Genomic DNA, 23802 nt, shown 5'->3' on the forward strand with positions numbered 1-23802 from the left:
CGGACTCTCAACCACTGCGCCACCAGGGAAGCCTGGAAATGTATCTTGATTGTGTTGATGGTTATATAGATATGAGCATTTATCACAACTCATTGTACGGTACATACATAATGTATGCAATTTTTTTGGTAAACTATGCTTCAAAAAAAAATGATTTTTTAAAATGTAGACCTTAAGGTCTTCCTGGATTTTCAGAAATGATAGTGAGAGGTAAGTCAAAGAAGGTAATAGTTTTAAGTATCACTTATTAGCAGAATTGATAGTGCCATTAACAGACACATGTCTTTCAGGAACACTAAACTCAACATGAACATGAGCAAAATTGAATTAAAAACCTCCTTTCACCACTAGCCCAAAACTATTCTTACTTGGGTGTTTCCTGCCTTAGTGAATGGCATCCTCAGATATGCAAGGTAGAGAACCAGCCAATATTTTTGACACTCCCCTTTTCCCTTCACCCCCTTATCTAATCAATTGTTCAATCCTTCCAATTGTATCTCCTAAACAGATTCCAAGTGTGTTGGTTTCTCTCCATCTCTATTATGACCACACTAGTCCAATCATCATCTCTCACCTATATCTCTACTACCTACTGAATCCATCTCCCTGCATCTACTCTTACTTCCAGTATTGGTCTGGACTCTGATTGCAAATGACAGACATTCTATTCAAACTAGATTACTTTTTTTAAAAGGAAGTATATTCATTGCATCACATAACCAAGAGGGAATGAACTATTCATGATTGGGTCTATAGATTTGCCTAATTTATTCAGGAATCCATCTTTCTCTCCATCTCTTAGATATACTTCCCTCTAGGTTGGTTTTAGTCTCAGATGGCTCTCTCCAAATGATAGAAAATATTACTGATCTTCCCCCTATTGATCTGACCTGATCCTTACAGCTGACAATCCCAGAGAGACAGGGTTTATCTCTTTCCTGAGAATTTGAGCAGACGTCCTGGAGAGCATGTTGATTAGTCTGACTTGGGTCATTGCCCACTGCTGAACCAAACCCTAAGGCCAAGAGAACAGGAAACTCTGATTAGTTACATTTAGATGGATTATGTGCCCATCCCTGTGATGGGGGATGAGGGAGAGTCAAACCTTACCCAAATCACACGGAAGGGGTTCTCCACAAGCAGAGGGGTGTTGGGACTTCCCTGGTGGTCCAATGGTTAAGACTCCTTTCTTCCACTACAGGGGGCCTGGGTTCGATCTCTGGTCGGGGAACTAAAATCCCACAAGCCACGTTGCAGCCAAAAAAAAAAGAAAAAACAAAAACAAGGAGAGGTGTACTGTTACCAGTAGTGGAGGGCAAGAAGTGTGGTAGATGAACAAAAATCTTAACTACCAGAGTTTGCTTCCATTCTCCTGACAGCAGTCAGTTATTCTATTTTATTCTATTTAAGTTACTCTCCTGGTTCAAATCTTTCTATGGCTTTTTACTACTCTTAGAACAAAATTCAAAATCTCCCAGGTGGCTCAAAGGCCTTCATGCTCCAAGCCTACCTCACCAGACTAAATTTTACATCACTCTCCCTTCATTCTCTATTCCAGAAACCACAGCTTTGGCTCAATTTCTTTAACACATGCTTCCTCACAGTCACTTTCCACAGCTATTGATTCCCCTGGAGACACAGTACCCCACAGTGGATAGCTAAGCATCTTTAGAGCTCAGCCTGGACACTTCTTCCTTAATGAACTTTTCCTGATCCCCCAGATTAGGACAGATTCCTCCAGTCAAACTCACTCATAGTACCTGTGCATCTCCTTCATAGCATTTGTCTCCATTGAAATTATAGTCATTAAGACCATTATGGTTAACTATCTGACCCCTCCTGTTCAAATGGAAGTTCCATAAGGGCTGAGAATTACTGCCTCTTCACCACTGTAGTCCAAGCACCTAGCCCAGTGCCTAGAAGAAAACACCCAATTTTTTCTTCAACAAATTCAGTGAGGGAACAGAGAGGGCTGATAAATTCGGTTTTAGACAGACTGAATCAGAAATAACGACAAGGCAAGAAGTTAGAAAATTTGTAATAGTTGAAAATGTGGGAATTCCATGATGAATAGAGTCCATTGTTCCACGGGACTAATATCAAAACTGTATTTTGCTTCCCCAAATGAAGATCGATTTCCACTGAGGTGTTGTGAGTTGATGAATCTGACAGTATAAAAAGCCCCAGTCCACTCTGGAACTATTTACTGTCTACACACCTGGTGCTTTACTTATAAGCACAACCCGAACTGGAATGCCAACCATGGGCAAAACAAGGAGGGAAGAATACCGCAAAAAGAAACCTGAGGGTAATTTCAATTTTATTTACACAGGTCATTCACCTTAGAAACTGAAGTCAGATTTAGAGATTCAAACAACCCCTGTAACGGGTACATTTTCTACCAACCCTCCCCTCAGTAAACAGCTTTTACAGACACTAAAAGCCCAGAGACTAAAAGCACAGAATTTCTTTGTGAGAAGAGCCCAATGCTCTGTGTCTTTCTCAACATCCTCTTCTCCTCCAGATCCACTCTATGCTAAACACAAAGGTTTTACTTGTTTGGGGTTATTCTGGGCTTAAGGAGTACTTCTCAAGAGAGTAGTCAAAAGGGTGTTTCTGTATTTTCCTTCCTGAGGTGTGCGCAGGGGAAAGAAAAAAAAAATTCCACAGCTACACTCCCATTCAAAACAGTCCAACAATCATTTTTCTTAATAATATGTAGCAGTGAGTGGCTAGAATCCTAGAACTTTCAGGCATGTCAGTTCTTTAGCAAAGAAAAATGAGACTGATGTTTTCAAAAAACAGTTTTGATTGTAAAATACAGATATTTGGCTAAATTTTTAAAATAGTAAATGTCCAAACTTATAGGAAAAAATGATGGGGAGGAGGAAAAGGCACAAGAGAAAGGAAACAGCTGTGCTTTAGCTTTACTCCAAAGTTAAACCAAACCCTTACTAAATTCATAGTTTATGTTGTCAGCAGCAAATGAAAAAACCTCATGACCAGGAGAAAAAAGCAGATGAGAAACCCTTAGAAGAGAGGGATGGTGCTGGGAGGAAAAAAAAGAAAAGATGTGAGTCCTACTTTAAAGCTGGGTTTGGAGTTCAACATCTTTTCATAGCTTGTCCTCTGAGAATTTTCTCCATACACAAGCCACATGTGTTACCTACTGTATTTCCAAAGGGCAACAGGAGAATGAAGATTTCACTTGAGCTTAGAAATTGGTGAGGTGCTCGGCCACTTGTCCTCTCCCCTCCTCCATGTTGAAATGTCTTCTTCCTTCCCCTTTCCTGGCTCTTAAGTTGGACAGAGAGAGGGGGAATAGGTCACAGGTGCCTGAAGATCAACCATCAGCAGCAGCACATCGTATATGTGCACAGCCTAAGGGGTCAGAAATGGAAGGAAGGTAGGAAGTACCATGCTAACCAGGCCCAGGACTAGAGGTCACCTGTATCTGATTTTTAAGTGCACTTGGACTGGTCCTTCGTTTTTCCAAGCCCTCCTTCTGCCTGCTCATTAATGCCTAAAATTTCAGGCTTAAAAAGAAAATTTTGTGAATGAAAAGGTAATTTGGTTAAATCCTTAAAATTGTGTAAATTATTGTTACTACAGTCTTTTTCAGAAAGGAAATTTTGACAGGTTTTGTGAAGAGAGAGAAGAAAGGAATGAGGGGGGGACTTGTGATGGGCCAAGAGAAAGGGTATAGAAAGGCCAGGCTGGAAGTAGAGAAGACCAACTCTGTTTTTGGTCTCTGCTATTGAATCCATGGTATCTGTAGTAGCAAGGTGTGGCTATTCTCTAAGATGTCAATGTTAACAGATAAACAATAACACACATTTACACATAATTGTGATTAAAATGTCTAGGCAGTATAATAATTGCTATATAAGGAAGTGCATTACTATGGATCCTGCAACTCAGCGCCAATCCCCAAAAGAGAAAATATTTCTCCTGGTTACACACATTAAAATAATGCCAACCAGGGTAATTTGGAAGTGAATCATGTGTCATATACGTACTGCTATGGATCAAATTATGTACCACCAAAATTCATATGTTGAAGTCCAAATTACCAATGTGATGGTATTTGGTGATGGGACCTTTGAGAGGTAACTGCATTTAGATGAGGTCATGGGGTGGGGCCCTAATCTGATAGGATTAGTGTTCTTTAAGAAAGTGACACCATGGGCTTCCCTGGTGGTGCAGTGGTTGAGAGTCCGCCTGCCGATGCAGGGGACATGGGTTCGTGCCCCGGTCTGGGAAGATCCCACATGCCATGGAGCAGCTAGGCCCATGAGCCATGGCCGCTGAGCCTGTGCGTCCAGAGCCTGTGCTCCACAACGGGAGAGGCCACAACAGTGAGGGGCCCACGTACCACAAAAAAAAAAAAAAAAAAAAGAAGGCGACACCAGAGAGTTTGCTGCCTCTTTTTCCACCATGTGTGGACACAGCAAGAAGGTAGCCATCTGCAAGCCAGGAAAAGGGCCCTCACCAGGAACAGAATTGGCTGGTACTTTGACTTTGGATTTCCCAGCCTCCAGAACTGTGAGAATTAGATTTCTGTGGTTTAAGCCTCCAAGTCTATGGTATTTTTTATGACAGCCCAAGCTGACAAATACAAATTTTGGCACCAAGAGGTGGGGATACTGCTGTAACAAATACCTAAAAATGTAGAAGCAGCTCTGGAACTGGAGAGTGGGTAGAGGCTGGAGGAGTTTTGAGGTGCATGCTAGAAATATGGACGTTAAACGTGATTCCGATGAGAGCTCAGACAGAAAAGAGGAGAGATGGAGAGAAAGTTTTCATCTTCTTAGAGAATACATAAATAATCATGAACAAAGTGTTGGTAGAAATATGGATATTAAAGGCCATTCTAGTGAGGTCTCAGAAGGAATGAGGAATAGGTTATTGGAAACTGGAGGAAAAAGGACATTTGTTTTAATGTGGCAAAGAACTTGACTGAATTGCATTTTATGTTTTGTGGCAGGAAGAATTTATAAGCAATGAAATTGGATATTTAGCCAAGGAGGTTTCTAAGCAAAGTGTTGAAAGAGCAGTGTGGTTCCCCCTGGCTGTTTATAGTAAAATGCAAAAGGAAGGCAATGAATTGAAGAAGGAATTGTTAAACAAAAAGGAACTTAAGAGATTTAGAAATTTCTCAGTCTATTCATATTGCAAAAAAAAAAGAGAGAGAGAGAGAGAAAGCTCGTTCTGAACGGAACACTAAGGGTGTGGCTGGACAACCATTAGATAAAAAGATCAGGGGTGAGACTCATGGATTTAATCAGCCATCTCAGCAGAAGCCAGGAATAGAGATGGGATTACTAACAGGTGAGACTAAAGGAAACAGGAAGACGTGGGACAGAATGAAGGAAGACTATTGGACTTCTTAGATCCTACAGGAACGGACCATGAGCTATTTGGCTGAGAATTTATACTATTTTTAAAGAAAAGGAAAAAATAATGCCAAAGGTGATTCAGATCATCGGGGTTGCCTCCTCAGTTTCAAAGGCTGGGGCTACCAGCTTGGTTTCAACCAGCCAGATGGTCTCTGCCTGAAGCCTCAGAGGTGGGGCCACCCTGCAGAGCCAAGGGATTAGGGGTACCTGGAGCCTTGGGAGCAGACCTTGCCCAGAAGAGCCTGATGGGTGGGACCACCATGCCCGTGGGTCCAGAAGGCAGGACCCTGCCCCTGTGGGTCTGGAAGGAGGGCATTCAGTCAAAGAGGAGCCTTAAGATTTAATGGAATTTGTCTTTCTAGGTTTTGGACTCGCTTGGGATGCATCATCCCTTCTTTCTTTCCTATTTCTCTATTTTGGTATGGGAATGTCTATCCTATGCCCATCCCACCATTTTATTTTGGAAGCATGTGACTTGTCTGATTTCACAGGTTTATAGCTGGAGAGGGATTTTTGCCTCAGGATGAATTATATCTCAAATCTCACCAATTTAGATATTTAAATGAGACGTAGACTTTAGAGTGTATGCTAGAGGAGTTAGAATTTTGGGGGCTGTTTGAATGATATGAATGTATTTGGCATGCAATAAGGACATGCATTTTGGAGGGCCAGAGGCAGAATGCTATGGACTGAATTGTGTCCCTATAAAATTCCTATGTTGAAGCCCTAACCCCCAAGTGTGATGGTATTTGAAGATGGGACCTTTGGGACCCTAGGGTTAAATAAGGTCATGAGGGTGGGATTGAAATCTGCTAGGACTAGTGTCCTTATAGGAAGACACACCAGAGCTTGCTACCTCCCTCCCCACCATGTGAGGACGCAGCAAGAAGGCAGCTCTCTGCAAGCAAGGAAGAAGGCTCTCATCAAGAACTGAATTGGCTGGCACCTTGATTTTGAACTTTCTAGGCTCCAGAGCTGTGAGAATTACATTTCCGTTGTTTAAGCCTCCCAATCTATGGTATTTTGTTATGTCAGCCCACGAAGACTAATACACATATTAACATGCATCATACAAATATACAATGAGTCATAATTGCATTCACCCTACAGAAATAACAAGAAGGCATAAAGCTGTGTGTATAAGAATGTTCATTGTAGCAATCTGTAATAGCAAAATAAAGAAACAGCATTGTATTAGTTTCCTAGGGTTGCTGTAACAATGTATCACAAACTGAATGGCTTAAAAGAACAAATGTGTTATCTCACAGTTCTAGAAGTTAGAAGTCTGATATCAAGATGTCAGCAGGACCATGCTCCCCCTAAAATTTGTGGGAATCCTTCCTTTACTCTTCATAGCTTCTGGTGATTTGCTAGTAATCTCTGGCATTCCTTGGCTTGTAGATGCAGCACTCCCATCCTCTGTTTTACATGGAGAATATATGTCTTCATATCATCTTCCTTCTGTACATGTCTGTCTCTGTGTCCAAATTCCCTCTTTTTATAAGGACACCAGTCACATTGGATTAGGGCCCATCCTAATGACCTCATTTTAATTTGATTACCTCTGTAAAGACTCTGTTTAGAAATAAGGTCACATTCTCAGGTACTGGGCTTTAGGACTTCAACATATATTTTTGGGGAGAGAGGGGAAAGGACGGTGCCATTCAATCCATAACAAACATAAATGTCTATTAACAGGGGAATGGAATTCTACATCCTTACAATGGATAACCCTACAGTCTTTAAGGAGGGTGTGTGTGTGGGGGAGAGAGAGAGAGAGAGAGGGAGAGATGTACTGACCTGGAAAGCTGTCTGAGATATATTATCAAATGGAAAAGGTAAGCATTTCAGACAAGTATGTATAACATGGTCTAAAAGACCATGGAGTCCTTATCTGAAATCTGGATTTTGTCTTGACATACCATTTGGAAAAAGTGCACCAAAATGTTTAATGGTAGTTAAATTGAAGAAAAGTAAGGGAAGTACTTACACTTTTACAATTATACTTTTTAAGATAATTGTAGATTCACATGCAGTTGCAATAAATAATACAGAGATCACATGTACTCTTTACCCAGGTTTCCCCACTGGTAATGTCTCACAAAAACATAGTACAATATCACAACCAGGATGTTAATATTGACATAGTCAAAACACAGATTATTTGCATCACCATAAGCATCCCTCAAATTGCCCTTTTATAGCCACACCCACTTTTCTCCCACCCCTATATCCTCCTTAACCTTTGGCAACCACTAATCTTTTCTCCATATCTATACTTTTGTCATTTCAATAATGTTACATAAATAGAATCCCACAGTAAGGAACCTTTTGGGATTAAGCTTTTTTTCACTCACATAATTCTCTGGGTATTCATCTAGGTTGTTGTATATATCAGTAGCTCATTCCTTTTTATTTCTGAGCAGTATTCCATGGTACCACAGTTTATTGAACTATTCACTTGTGGAAAGACATCTAAATTATCTCCAGATTTTGTTTCAAATAAAGCTACTATAAACATTTGTCTACAGGTTTTTGTGTGAACAAAAGTATTTCCTTCTCTGGGATAAATGCCCAGGAGTACAATGTCTGGGTCAGCCAGTTATTGCATGTTTCATTTTTTAAGAAACTGCCATACTGTTTTCCAGAGTAACTATACCACTTTACATTTCAACCAATAATGTATGAGGGACTCAGTTACTCAGCATTTCCTCCAGTCGTTGCCATTTTCTAGTTTTTATTTTAGCCGTTCAGATAGGTATGTAATAATATACCATTGTGGCTTAAATTTGCATTTCCATAATGGCAAATGATGTTGAACATTTCTTCGTGAGCTTATTGACCATCTGTATATACTATTCAGTGAGCTGTCTCTTCATATATTTTTGGACTGTTTTGTTTTTTTACTGTTGGCTTTTTAGGTTTCTCTGTATATTCTAGTTATTAGTCCTTTTTTTGGATATGTGTTTTGCAAATATTTCTCATATTTACAACTTATCTTTTCATTCTCTTAACAGGGTATTCTGCAGGGCAAATTTTTAAATTTTGATGAGGTATAATTTATCAATTTTTTCCTTTTATGAATTTTACTTATGATTTCAAGTCTAAGAACTCTTTGCCTAACAAACAGTTAAGAGCTCAGAACCCTTTGCTCCCAAAGATTTTGTCCTATTTTTTTTTAATTTACTGTTTTACATTTGGCATTTAATTTTGTGGCCCTTTATGAGCTAATTTTTATATAAGGTGTGATCAAGGCTTTTTTTTTTTTTTTTTTTTTTTTTGCCTATGGATGTCCCACTGTCCTACCACCACTTGTTGAGAAGGTTGTTTTTCCTTAATCAAATTGCTTTTGCACTTTTGTCAAAAATCAATTGGGCATATTTGTGTGATTGAGGCAGTTTCTAGGTCCCTTATTCTGTCCCACTGATCCATGTGTCTATCCCTCCAGAGAGTCTTGATTACTGCAGGTACATCATAAGTCTTGAAATTAGGTAGATGGATTTCCCCTTTTTCAAAATTGTTTTAACTATGCTTATTTCTTTACCTTTCCATATACATTTTAGAAAAATCTTATACAAATCTACAAGACTTCTTGTAGGAATTGTTATATAAGTTATGTTAAATCTGTATATCAATTTGGGATTTTTGTTTTGGGGGTTTTTATCAATGCTCTTTGGTGTTTCTGAGTTGCCGGCTTTTCAGCTCCAAGTCTAGGATATATGAAGCAAAGAGAAAACTCAGAATACTTACCATCATGCTGGTCCTTGAGTTGCAAGATCCCTAGTAAGCCTGCCTTCTTATCTCTACCTTTCAGATTCTTATGTTTGTTTTACATATAATATCCAGGGGTTTTAGTTGTACATAGTGGGAGGAATAGGGAAATGTACATCTACACCATCTTCCTAGAAATGTAAGTTGTATTTTCATTTTTTTACTTTATATAATATTTTTTTTGTATATGGCCAAATGATTTTTGACGATGGTGCCAAGACTACACAATGGGGAAAGGTCAGTCTCTTCAAAAAATGGTTCTGTGAGAAATGGATATCTACATGCAAAACAATGAACTTGGACCCTTGCCTTATACCATAGACAAAAATTAACTCAAGATGATTAGAGACTTCAGTGTAAGATCTAAAATTATACAACTCTTAGGAGATAATATGGGAAAAAGCTTTAGCACCTTGGACTTGACAATGATTTCTTGAATATAACATCAAAAGCATGGGAACAAAAGCAAAAATTGATGAATGGGACTATAGCAAACCTTAAACTTCTGCATATTAAAAAAAACCAATCAGCAGAGGGAAAAAGCAATCTATGGAATGGGAAAAAAATTTATAAATCATATACCTGATGCAGGATTAATATCCAAAATATATAAGGAACTTTTACAAATTAACAACAACAAATATCTCTATTTAAAAAGTGGACAAAGGACTTGAATTGACAATTCTCCAATTAAGATATACAAAAGGCCAACAAGCATATGAAAACATTACTAATCCTAAGAGAAATGCAAATTACAACCACAGTGAGATATCATCTCACATTCATTAGGGTGCCCACTATTCAAAGAACAGAAAATAACATTTTCATTGGAAGGATGCAGAAAAACTGGAACCCTTGTGCAGTACTGATAGGAATGTAAAACGTTGCAGCCATTATGGAAAACAGTATGGGTGTTCATCAAAAAATTAAAAATAGAATTACCATATGATCTAGCAATCGCACTTCTGGGTATATATCCAAAAGAATTCAAAGAAAAATGTCAAACAGATATTTGCATAAAAATGTTCATTGCAGTATTAATCACAGTAGCCAAGAATGTCCATTAACAGATGAATGGATAAAGAAAATGTGGTATATACATACAATGGGTATTATGTAGCCTCTAAAAAGAAGGAAATTCTGTCACATTCTACAACATGGATGAACCTGGAGGACATTATGCAAAGCACAGTGAGCTAGTCACAAAAGGCCAAAATTGGTATGATTCAATTCATGTGAAGTGTCTAAAGTAGTCAGATTCATAGAAACAGAAAGTAGAATGATGGTGCCAGGGGCTAGCAGGGAGAGGAAGTGGGAATTCGTCTTTAATGGGTACAGATGAAAGAGTTCTAGAGATCTGTCAAACAACAACGTGAATATACTTAACACTACTGAACTGCACACTTTAAGATCTTTTTTTTTTTTTTTGGCCAAGCAGCATACAGGATCTTAGTTCCTCAACCAGGGATCGAACTGGCTCCCCCTGCAGTGGAAGTATGCAAACTTAACCACTGGACTGCCAGGGAAGTCCCTCTCTTGAACTGCACACTTTAAAATGGTTAAGGTGGTAAAATTAAGGTTATGTGTTTTTTACCACAATAAAAAAAGAAGCAAAAATAATAATTACTCATAAGCACAGGCAACAAAAGCAAAAATAGACAAATAGGATTTCATCAGACTAAAAGGGTTCGGCACAGCAGAGAAAACAATCAACAGAGTGAAGAGACAACCTATGGAATGGGAAAAAATATTTGCAAACCATATATCTGATAAGGGGTTAATACTCAAAATACAGATGGAAGTCAGCACAATAGCAAGAAAACAAATAATCATATTTTAAAATGGGCAAATGACTTGAATAGATATTTCTCAAAGAAGTCACACAAAGGGACAACAGGTCTGTGAACAGGCGCTCAGCATTATGAATCATCAGGCAGAGGGAGGAGAAAATAGGAAAGGAAAAGAAGGGAAGGAAGCAATTGTATCACCTTATTATAATGTGTGATACTTAATAGCTGAGAGTTTTACGATTAATTAATAAAAGAAAACTAAGCAAGCAACAAAAAAGACAATCATGAATGCCAGGGAAAACAAAAAGTTGCTCAAAGAAGGAAATGGAATCATAATCCCCTACATGGCTCAATTGCAAGTAAACTTTACACAGTCCTATTACTCTCAACACTGAGTATCATCTAACCAAAAATTATGGTAACATCATATCAGTATGATAAGAAAGCGGAAATGGGAGTAAAGTATTGGCTGTAAGTGAGCTAAATCCTCACCTTCCACAGTAGGAAGTCAATTGGTAATATTAAACATTTATTAAAAATCAAGAAATAACAGTATAAGCAGGTCATTCCAATTGCAGAAGTAAATACTAGAAGCTCTAAGAAAATGCTTGCCTCTGGGGAACTGGAATCAGATGTAGGGAGAGTGAGAGATTAAAATCATTTTTAAAAGAATATCACTATTAAATCTTTTTTAAAGTTTTAATTCTTGCTTTTATTATATGAAATCTCAATTCAGAGAATTGGGTTAACTTATTTTAAAATCTCTTCAGTGGGAGTAATTATTATATACTCACATATCTAGTGCTTACATCCGTTTAGCCTTCTGATCCTTAGATATTCTAGGCAATGTTACAAAATTATCTATGTCAATATAAATATAATTTAAATTTAGGTGCCATTTTCCACCTTCACTCAAATTTAACATCTATTCAGAAGGTATTCACAACAATTTACTTGACAAATTCTTATCCTAAATAGCTCAAAAATTGCTGTCATCATTATAGTTATTCATTTTATAATTATTTATCTGTGGTAAATGGTCCTTGTATTGGCCCCCGAATCATGACACAACATTTTCAAAGAGTGTTCCTCTATCATTTTTGCCTAAACCATAGAATGATTATTAAGAAGCACTTAAATAATAATCTGATTGAAGGTTTAACTAACCACCTGGTTCCTTAAATGAGTTTTGGAGATGTGCCATGGTTTTAAACTAGTGCTTCAGTCTGAGCTGTGATCTACTTTTAAAGACTGTATAAATTCTAGCGCATTGCAGGCACCTGAAAATGAATGAAAAAATCAATTTATGTTCTGGTATCAAACAATTTGAATTTTAGAGTCTATTGTCACATAATGTGATTATATTTGTAAGTTCTTCTGAAAATCCAACAGTTATTCAAAATTTTAAAAACAGGCTTCCCTCTGTAACCTTGGCCAAATCACTTAATCTAAAAACGATGTAGTTTCCTCTTCTTTAAAATAGGAATAATAACCTCACATTGCTCTCTCTCATACTCTGTGTGTCTCACAGAATGATAGTACATAAAATATTAAGGGCAGGAAGTTTCCTTCCCTTCCCCACTTCTGTTTTAAGGTATCACAAAACAATCACGAAGCAGAGAACAATCTCCCTGAGGATATTTATCTATGAAGGGAAAAACAGTAATATTATACTGGAAAAACCCAGTAAGATGACATTATCAACATTATGTGTCCCCTGAAATGATAAACAGAGAAAGATATAGGATCATTTCTGGGTATTCTTGCCAAAAATGCAGAATCTCAATTTAATCTTAAGAAAAACCCAAATAAGAGGCATTCTCCAAGGTAACTGGCCAGTACTCATCAGCAATGTTGAGGTCATTAAAGAAAAAGACAGACTGAGAAAACGTCACTGATTGGAGAAGACTAGAGACAACTAAATTTAGTGTGGGATCCTGGAATAAAAACAGGACTTTAGGGGGAAGACTCGTGAAATTTGAATAAGTTTAGTTAATAGTATTGTCACAATAGTAGTTTCCTAGTTTTGATACTTATACAATAGTTATATAAGTATTGACCTTAGGGGAAGCCAGGTGAAGGGTATACAGGAACTCCCTATCTTATATTTGTAACTTAAAAAAAAATTATTTCCAAATAAAAAGTTTAAAAAGAAGTATCACCGAACAAATTCTTAACATTCTTTTTTCTGTCTATTTTTTCTTTTTTTTTGGGGAATGAGATCTCAATTGTTATGGACTAAATTTTCTTCCAGAATTTGTGTTGCTCTAATCCCCAATGTAATGGTATCTGGAGATGAGGCCTTTGAAGGATAATTACAATTAAATGGAGTCATGAGGGCGGGGCCCTAATCTGATAGGATTAGTGTCCTTAGAAGAAGAGAAAGAGGTGTCTCTCTCTTTCTCTCTGTCTCTCTCTCTCTCTCCCCTCACTCCCCTTCCCAATCTCTACCACCCCCACCCCTAAGCATGCAGAAAAGAGGTCACAGCAAGAGGACAGCCATCTACAAGCCAGGAAGAAAGCTCTCACAAGAGCCCAACCCTACTGGCACCCTGATTGTGGCCTTCTAGCCTCCAGAACTGTGAGAAAATAGATGTCTGCTGTTTAAGCCACTCATTCTATGGTATTTTGTTATGGCAGCTGGAGCTGACTCACACACCAATTAAGCTACTAAGTGGTGACATATACCAAAGTGCCTTTCACTGTAGTTCAAATCTAAAATAATGTTCTATAGATCTCAGTTATTTCCTAAAGTATTGCCTTTTATTGAATATAGCTGTGTTCCTACTAAATAATGGAGACTTATTTGGCTCTAAATTACCACTCTTAGGTCTGTGCTTGATAGATAACTGGCTGTTTTTCTCAGTTTGTCCCCAAATCCATTCTCCATCCTGCTCTGTGCCCTAGAAGGGTGACCTCTGTGGTAGGAAACTCCTCACCCCTACCCCAGGCCCTTGCCCCCTGGCTTCTGGTTGGAGTGTTGATTCCTCCTGTTTATGTGTCTGCTCACCCCCTTCTGGCCATGGCTGGTCCTGCAACAACTATAGCTCTTGTTGGAGGCCACTTCCAAGATCACCACTCTCACCTGCTCTGATAGCACCCTTTCCTCTCCTGCCCTCCAGATCTATGAAAGTAATGGCTTCCTGCTGTTACCCCTGGGTATCTTAACATCCCTTGTTGGGTCCCTTGGTCCCTTAATACACCCACCCCTCTGTAAATAATTCTTTTAATAAACACATCTGTTTAAAAAATTCCACTGTTATGCAGGATGAATAAGTCTGGAGATCTAATGCACAGCAAGGTGACAATACTTAATAATACTGTATTAAATACTTGAAATTTGCTAAGAGACTTGATCTTAAGTGTTCTCACCACACAAAAAAATCATGACCGTGTGAGGAGATGGATAAGTTAATTGGCTTGATTGTGGCAATCATTTCACAATGTATATGTATATCAAAACATCAGATTGCACACCTTCAATATATGCCAAATTTTTGTTAGTCATTTATATACCTCAATAAAGCTGGGGGGGGGGCCTCCCTGGTGGCGCAGTGGTTGAGAGTCCGCCTGCCGATGCAGGGGATACGGGTTCGTGCCCCGGTCTGGGAGGATCCCATATGCCGCGGAGCGGCTGGTCCCGTGAGCCATGGCCGCTGGGCCTGCGCGTCCGGAGCCTGTGCTCCGCAACGGGAGAGGCCACAACAGTGAGAGGCCCGCATACAGCAAAAAGAAAAAAAAAAAAAAAAAAAAAAAAAAAAGCTGGGGGGGGGGGCGGAAATCCCAGCTGAGTGTGCTGTCAGGATTCTGGCATAGATATGCCACTTAAAATCATTGAGGGGTTTCAATAGGCTTTCTCTTCTTTTTTTTTTCTAAAGAGTCACAAATACTCAACACTTTTGGTTCAAGTCACATAAAACAACATCATGAATAGCACTCATTTCACTATAGATAACATCATTTATTCTTATCATTATATAGTGATTTTGAGATAATCTTTTATGGAAATTTGAAGCTTCTCCTACCCTAAAGACATTTCCCTAAAGCTCTCTGGAGAAATATCCAGTTCTAGTGACAATCTCAGCTCCAAAACACAGCAAAAATGAAAATACCTACTGAAAAAAAATGAAAATATCTACCTAAACAGAGGACTGTGTGTTCAGGGGTGTGGTGGACTTGGTTTCCTATCCTAGTCCCAGGAATTAATAATTGTATGATCTAGGGCTACTTATTCTCTCTGTGTCTCCGTTTCTTCATCTGTAAATTAAACAACAACCTACCTCAAAGAGATGTTACAAGGATTAAATGAGGTAATCTAAGTTTTGCTCTTAGCATAATGCCTTACACATAGTAAGTGCTCATTTTCCTTTTTATTTATTAAATAGGTCTGTTTTATTTATAGTTGATAAAGTATGACCCAAGAGGAAGCAATATTCAGCCTAAAGGATTGTTGAATTATTTACTCAAAGATTTAGTAGATCATGCAGTATTTGTCTTTCTCTGTCTGACTTATTTCTCTTAACATAAAACCTTCAAGGTCCATCCCTTTTGTCACAAACGGCAGGATTTCCTTCTTTTTACCGTTGGATAATATTCCAGTGTATATATGCCACATTTTCTTTATCCATTCATCTGTTGTTGGACACTTAGGGTATTTCCTTATCTTGGCTAATGTGAATAATGCTGCAATGAACATGAGGATGCAGACAACTCTTCAACATAGTGACTTCATTTCATCTGCCAGAAGTGGGATTGCTGGATCATATGGTAGCTCTATTTTTACAGGAGGAATGAGGAGATGTTGGTCAAAGGGTACAGATTTTCATTTATAAGATGAGTAAATTCTGGGGATCTAATGTAAAGCCTGGTGACTGTAGTTAACAATACTGCATTGTATACTTAAAAGTTCATAAGAGAGGGCTTCCCTGGTGGCACAGTGGTTGGGAGTCTGCCTGCAAATGCAGGACACATGGGTTCAAGCCCTGGTCCAGGAAGATCCCACATGCCGCAGAGCAAGTAAGCCCACAAGCCACAACTACTGAGCCTGAGCTCTAGAGCCCATGAGCCACAACTACTGAACTTGCATGCTACAACTACGGAAGCCTGCGCACCTAGAGCCCGTGCTGCTCAACAAAAGAAGCCACCACAATCAGAAGCCTGTGTGCCACAATGAAGAGTGGCCCCTGCTCGCTGCAACTAGAGAAAGCCTGTGTGCAGCAACGAAGACCCAATGCAGCCAAAGATAAATAAATAAAATTAATTAACTTAAAAATATATTTTTAAAAAGTAATAATTTTTTTTAAGTTGATAAGAGAGTAAATAGAGCTCAAATGTTCTCAACACACACAAACACACACACACACACAATGATAACTATGCAAGGTGATGGATCTGTTAATTAACCTTAATGTAATAATTTCACAACATATACATATATCAAATCATCACATTGTACACCTTAAGTTTATACAATGTTATTTGTCAATTATGCAGGAATCCCTGTTTTCTGAAAGTTTGCTTTAAGCCACTTAGTTTTTACAAAAGACCTAAATTAGTACCTGTTTTTGCCAACTGAAAGAAATCCAAAGAGGATTTTCACTTTTATGAAAAAAGGAGAAAAGCAAAAATAGCGATCAGTGTTTTTCAGTGAGCCACTGTAGAGGCCCAGGGCACCCAGGGCGGTGAGAGGGACCCTGCCAATCTCCTTCCCTGGAACTACACTCAGCGTCTCAGCATCAAGCCACCATAGCTTTGCACTGTGTCTGTGAGCATCTGTGCTTTGCCTCAATTTATTTTGTGCATCCATTAGCAAGATGTGTCCTAAGGTAATTGCTTCCTCGCTTTACACCATTTTGGCTTACGAAGGTTTCATAGGAAAGCTCTACTTTCGGATAGTGGAGGAAAACTGTATCTCAACAAAGCTGGGAAAAACAAAATAAAACAAATCAAAAAAGACTTGGTAGAGCTCACTAGCACAATACACAAGTGAGTTAATTACTTAGAAAATGGGAAACAGAGGGGAGTCTTTTTTCTCCTCAGAACTCCTATATACCCTTCCTTAATATGGGTGAATATCAAAGAGAGCCTGGATATAATATGGGAAGTTGTTAGAGCATCTTGTTCTGCAAAGAGCTAGGGGCAGCTGCTCAAGTATTTGGAGAAAATCCAACCCCAACTCATGTTTGGGTAGGGAGATGGAGACGGCAGAACAATCTTAAAAAACGTATTGACTATTTTCCTTTTCTGAAACTCTCCTACTCCAGAATAAAAGGAAAATTGTTCAGGATATCCATGTTAATTTTTGATGGCCTTATTTTCAGATATTTATGGTAAAGAAAAATAATTCGTTTTCCCCTTTATTATAAAAGGAGTACTTACTTGTAATAAATTCAAAAATACTGACATGTATACAGTAAAAAATAGATAGTTGCCCTCTCAACACATACTTTTAAACTAAGAAGTCTCTCTTCTACTTCTAACTTTGATCCTTATGAGTGTATTGAAACACAAATCACAGCATGAACAAAGGGAATTGGAATGCATTACTTTAAAATTAACTTAAAAGGTTAAGTTAAAAATTATTCAAAATAATTCTATCTATATGAAAATTCAAGGGACTTCCCTCATGGCACAGTGGTTAAGAATCTGCCTGCCAATGCAGGGGACACAGGTTTGAGCCCTGGTCCGGGAAGATCCCACATGCCGTGGAGCAACTAAGCCAGTGCGCCACAACTACTGAGCCTGCACTCTAGAGCCCACGAACTACTGAGCCCGCGTGCCACAACTACTGAAGCTCATGTGCCTAGAGCCCGTGCTCTGCAACAAGAGAAGCCACCGCAATGAGAAGCCAGCGCACAGCAACAAAGAATAGCCCCCACTCGCCGCAACTAGAGAAAGCCCGCGTGCAGCAACAGAGAGCCAATGCAACCTAAAATAAATTAAAAAAAAAAATTTTTAATTCAATATTTATTCATTCATCAAAATGATGTTTCCATCACAGTCTTGGCCTAATTGAACTCTGGCTGCTCCTGGGAACACACCTCCCCACGGTCCTCTCACCTCCTTTTACTTTTTTATATTTATATAAACTGCCATTTCCAAACCATTTCTCCTCCTCTGTCTCAGAAACTCCATCCTTTATGAAGTTTCCAGCTTAACCAGCACTTGCCCCTCCTCACGCCGTCACCTACGATCTCTTCAGTCGCTTCAATGAAGAGCAGCACAGAGCTCACTGTCTTCCTCTTCACTCTGTCTCTGTCTCCATCTCCAATGACTGCATCACCCACGCGCTGCCCCATGCAGGCCCCTCAGCATCTTGATCTTTTTCTCTCCAATAGTCCTTTTATTTTCTTCCATTTAATCCCCTCAACCCTAAAGTCATAACTTCTCCTTATTATTACCAATCATTACACCACCTCCTAAAAAGTGATCTCAAACCTTTCCTCTCCTCCCAGTGCATTTCCTCTGGTACCCATTTCAAAAGTGCTTTTGCCTCACTGAGAATTCTGATCTACTAACCCTACAAGTGTTTCAATATCCATTATTCACTTTTTTGGCTTCACATCCCTCTTTCCATTTATTGTCTGTTTCTCCCCATTAAAATGTAAGCTCCATGAGGACTTTTTCACCCTTATCTCTAGCGTCTGGAACAGAACCATGCCTGGGTAAAAGAAAGCACTCAGGGCTTCCCTGGTGGCGCAGTGGTTGAGAGTCCGCCTGCCGATGCAGGGGACACGGGTTCATGCCCCGGTCCGGGAAGATCCCACATGCTGCGGAGCAGCTGGGCCCGTGAGCCATGGCTGCTGAGCCTGCACGTCCGGAGCCTGTGCTCCACAACGGGAGAGGCCACAACAGTGAGAGGCCTGCGTACCGCAAAAAAAAAAAAAAAAAAAAGCACTCAATAAACACTAACTAAATGCATAAATGCGTTCTGTGGGCCAGGTGTTACAAAAACAGCCTCTCCTCTCAACAAGTTTAAACGAATGTGTATTATGCATACGTATTAGTGCATGCACACATATTTCAAGTATTTTTACTTGAACGAATTACTTATTCTTAGCCTACTTAAAAAATAATTTTAGGGACTTCCCTGGTGGTCCAGTGGGTAAGACTCCGTGCTCCCAATGCAGGGGCCCTGGGTTTGATCCCTGGTCGGGGAACTAGACCCCGCGTGCATGCTGCAACTAAGAAGCCTGCATGCTACAACTAAGAGAGTCCACTGATGCAACTCAGACCCAGCGCTGCCAAAATAAATAAATAAATAATAAAAATAGTTTTACATTTCATTATTCCAATGTCCTTATACTATGTTTGGGAAGTCTCTAACTAGCAAGAAAATCTTTGAACTTTCCAAACATATCTTTTAGGTGTAACAAGTAATAGTGTAAGGCATTTAGAACACTAAAAATAATTGGCTGTTTTTTTAAATCCATCTGATACAAATAATCTGTCAGTTCAAGAAACACCAGAAAGTGATGATGTTAGCAATGCACAAAAGGGAACAGTATCCAGTTGTTAGGCATTTCATATTATTCCCACCTCTAGCACCAATGAGAGTTCAAATGGCACCATTGTGCAAAACACAAAGACATGTTTTTGTCATCGTCTAGAAAAATGCTGTAATAACTATACAAATCCACAATGACTACAAGCATGAATGGCTCCCACTAACGTTGCACAGTTCTACAGTTTAAAAATATTGGTTTAACCCATTATTTGGAAAACATTTGATCATGGAACTTTTCTTTTTCTTCATGCCATTCACACAGATCATGTGGAACTAACATTTTCTGATATATAATTTGGGAAGTATTGCTCTAGGACACCATAGAAAGTGATTAGTATTAAGCCTATGGCTTTCATTTTCAATTTTATATGTTTGCAATATTCTCTGAGGGTTTGACCTGGAGTCAGATGGACTTGGATTTGAACCCCAGCTCTGACACTAACTTTGAGCAAGTTATGTACCCTCTCTAAGGGTCAGTTACCTTCTTCGTAAAATGCAAATAGCAATAGGACTGCCCTTATAAAATAAGGGTTACAAGAGACCTTGGTTGGTCCCTGATATATACTAAATTCTCATTAAATCATAATTCTACTAATAATATTCTTTAGGCCATCTGATATACAGGGCAAAATTACATAAAGGGGGGGGGTGTATTTAAATGAGGAAGTGTAACTGTGAAGGAGTAATTTAAAAAGATGAAAGTCAACTGGATTTTTGTTATAAATTCATTTTTACCAAAACAAAAGTATTTTTGGATTACAAGCAGAATTTATGAGCTCCTCAATAGACAGTGTATACAAAACTCGAGTCCTATTTTAATACAGAAAGAAAACCGCTTTTGCCAATAGTGAGTATACATACTCCCATATTCACGTGCTATGGGTCACATAATCTCCCTGTCAAGCAAGGACATTGGTAACACGGTTTAGAGACTACCCCTTGGTCAATGGACTGAGAAGCCAGCATTGCAGTCCACTGCAAATTAATTAATTTATTAATCACCCCAGGATCTCAGGGATGTGTTGACCTAACTGCAATGAAGTTAGGCCAATTCATAAGCCTTCTGTCATGTATCCAGTCTGCCCCCTAGCTTGACATGTTTATCAACTATGTGTGCACAGTAGAATGTGGATAGAACAATTTGTAATGACCACTAAATAAATGGGGGAAAATAGACAAACAATTGCCAGGCATATTCCCATGGCAGCAACTTCCAACATTTATTTTCCACCTTTAGAGATGGCTTGAGATGTGGTGATCATATGAGCATCCATGTGAAGAAGATGCAGTTCCTGCACCATTAACTGGGAAAAGGGAGCCCAATTCACAGAGCATCTGGAACACTTGACTTCTGTGAGAGTACTGGGCTGCTCACACACACACACAGCCCACCCCCCCCACCCCCACCCCCACCCCCCGCTTATACAGGGACAGAGTCTCTCTCTAGCCCTGGAGGCTACTTTTTCTAAGTACATTTCTCAGCATAATAATGGTCTCTATTTCCATTTCTGCCTCTGCTACTGAGAGAGAATTGAGAACCACAGACTAATTCATGATCATTATCTGTATGTTTCTATAGAGTAGTAAAATGCTTATTGTGAGGAACGCAGCTGAAATGCCCATATTAGCATTTACAGCAAGAGATATACACCTCCCTTATCTCTTCACTTGTGGTTTACCAGTTATCCTCTTACCTCCTAGTGACTCAAAGCTGTACCAGCAGCTAACCTCTGAATATGGAGCTCTTTCCACCTCAAGATGAGCAGCTCTAAAAAATGAGAACCAGTGGAAGTAGCAGTCAAGATGTGCAGTTTTCAATTTACACAGTTACTTCGGACTTTTTAAAATCTGTTTTCATCTGAGCATATTAATACAGACAACAAAGAAATGAATTAGTAAAAGAAATGTAACATTAGAAAAAAACTTAAGGAAAAAGGAAAATACTGTGGAAGTATAATAAATTAATACTATAATAAAATGACAGTCTTTATGGTGAAGAGACGATAACCAAAAAGTCAGCGATTATAAGTGCATTTATACTTGGCCTGGGACATCAGAAACACTAACTAAGACAGAGGGAAACAAGCAGAGAAGCAAAAGGCTGATGTAAGATGATTGCAAGTAGTCTGTGTTCAAATCAGTCCATTTTAATGATTCATATGACACAGCGCTAAAATTACTGGAAAAAGTATTTAGATGATTAAAGCGTTTTTTTCTTACTTTGGTATCTGTTAACGCAGAGAATAACGACTGTAAAACAGGTCTATCTTCTGTTTTAGTATTGGTTTTAAAGCATAAACTGGTATGAATTACTATGGAAATGAGAATGGTATTTAAGGTAGTATTCACAACTGAATGATTCTGCTAGCTTAGAAGTAATGATTAAAATGGCTACAATTACAAAGTAACTTACCAAAAAGATAGTAGTGAAAAATATCTTAAAGTTCACCTTGCCAGCTTTGCGATGGGCATCCCCAAGTGCTTCACTTTTCAGGAACGTTGCCCATAAACTATTCGGCAGCAGAGGGCGCTCTTCTGTCAAAATCCGAAGTTCTTTTTTAAAAGCTTTTAGAGCCGCATACACGCCAGCCTCCAAATAACCGTAGTTAAAAGTGTCAAAAAAACGAGTCCGTATGAGCTTTGAGTTTTATTTAAGGGAGAAGGACATCGAAGTAGAACATTTATGAAACATAACTGAATGAGACCTTAGATTTTTTAGCAAAAAAAAAAAATCTCTTCTAAATTATGTATTTGTGTGATTCACGCCACTATTTTCTGAGGACCAACTAGGTGTAAGACACCAACATATACTTTCAGCGTCATCCCCGGATATTGTTACGGGAAGGCTTGTAACCTTCGCATGTGTTGTGTGCGCTTTAAGGGGAGGACATTTTAAAACAAAATGAAGAAACTGGAAGTCATCGTATTTCTCTCATTCAAAAGTAAGGAATTCACTATGTCACAGATTCTACCTAGAATGTTTGCAACAAACGGCAGATACAGTTCCTATTCTCAGTTTACCTTCTGTAGAGATAAATGATTTTGTAACATCTGAATACTAATATAAAACAATATCTGCACATTTATCACCCGCGATCAATGGCATCCTCTCGACAGAATCCTGGGTGTCAATATACTCCGCAGCATCGGGTTGCTTCCCGAATTTCAAAGCGTGGTCTTTTTCTCCCTCTCTGACCCTCTCTGCCACCACCCGCCTTCCCAGAGCCAACCAGCTCCGGTCAGGGCCAAGTAGCTGAACATTTCCAGTCGCTACAAGAGATTCTCTTCCCCTATAGAACCACAGTGGGGAAACTTTCCGCATCGCCGCTTCATATTGGCTAATGGTGCTTTTTTAAAAAACTTAGCTTTAAACATCTTGCATTTTCCGAACACGCCTTGTTTCGTTTTCAAGCTAACGAGGTCTTACTAGTGATCGTGCAAAAGCCTTTTTTGAACACCCCAAGTCGCAAGTCATTGGACAGGGCTCTAGCTGCGTGTCCAGGTGTCACGTGGTGCCTTCGCGAGCCACCCAGAGCGTTTGCTCCGGTGAAACCCTGCAAACTTTCTTTTTCTTTCTGTGGAAAGCAAAAAGACCCAGTCTAAAAAGCGCCGGCCCTCTGCTTGCCAAAATTGATCCTCTGGGGGGCAGCCGGCGTCCCGGAAGACCGGCTGCATGACTCAAGGCTCGAAAGGTTCCCGAGTTCAAGCCACTCTGGACGACGCCGCCGCCGCCGCCGCCGCCGCCGCCGCCGCTTCGCACTCGTCGCCCGGGCCGCGCGGCCGCCACCCCGCTGTCCCCACCCGCCGGCCCGCGCGCCCCGCGCGCCCGCTGAGGGGGAGGGGTGCGCTCGGCCGCTGTCGCCGCCCGGTTGAGCAATCCGGCTATGCAAATAGCGGGGTTACGACAGCCAATCGGAGGCCGGCTCTGCCGTGACGCGCGCGCCGAGAGCCCGTAGTATTTATAGATCGTATTTAAAGAGCCCTTGGGAGTCTCCCCGGGCTCAGCTGGGCGGCGGCGGCCGCTGCGGCTTCGGATGCGGCGGCGGCGCTGCAGTTGGCCCTGCGCGAGTGCGGTGGCGGGGCTGTCGCTGCTGGTCTCTTCCCTGTGGGGGTGATAGGCGTGGAGGAGCGTCCGAGCACGTTCCTCAGTAGTTTTTACCCACTTCCCAGCTCGGCTTCTGGAGAGGGGGAGGAGATGCTGCAGCTCCGACAATAGTGTTGCTTAAAACAAAGCCAGGGATATGGAATCTCAAAGCTGTAGGGCGGGTGGGGATGGAGAGGGAGACAGAAGGTTTGAACGACCCCGCCCCGGCCCCACATTTGAGCCACAAACCGA

At 39.9% G+C, this 23802-nt stretch overlaps 1 long non-coding RNA gene across 1 annotated transcript; it reads right to left on the minus strand.

Annotated features, from left to right (window-relative positions):
* Positions 1-303: 303 nt before the first annotated feature.
* LOC309812463 lies at positions 304-23121 on the minus strand. Its single transcript, XR_014295333.1, has 4 exons — positions 21916-23121; positions 21161-21234; positions 1111-1231; positions 304-1015 (listed from the first exon to the last, which is right to left on the minus strand). It is a non-coding gene; the product is annotated as an uncharacterized lncRNA (long non-coding RNA).
* Between the last annotated feature and the right edge of the window lie 681 nt (positions 23122-23802).

The sequence above is a fragment of the Mesoplodon mirus genome (assembly GCF_964341445.2).
Source record: "Mesoplodon mirus genome assembly, chromosome: 11".
Lineage (NCBI taxonomy): Eukaryota > Metazoa > Chordata > Mammalia > Artiodactyla > Ziphiidae > Mesoplodon > Mesoplodon mirus.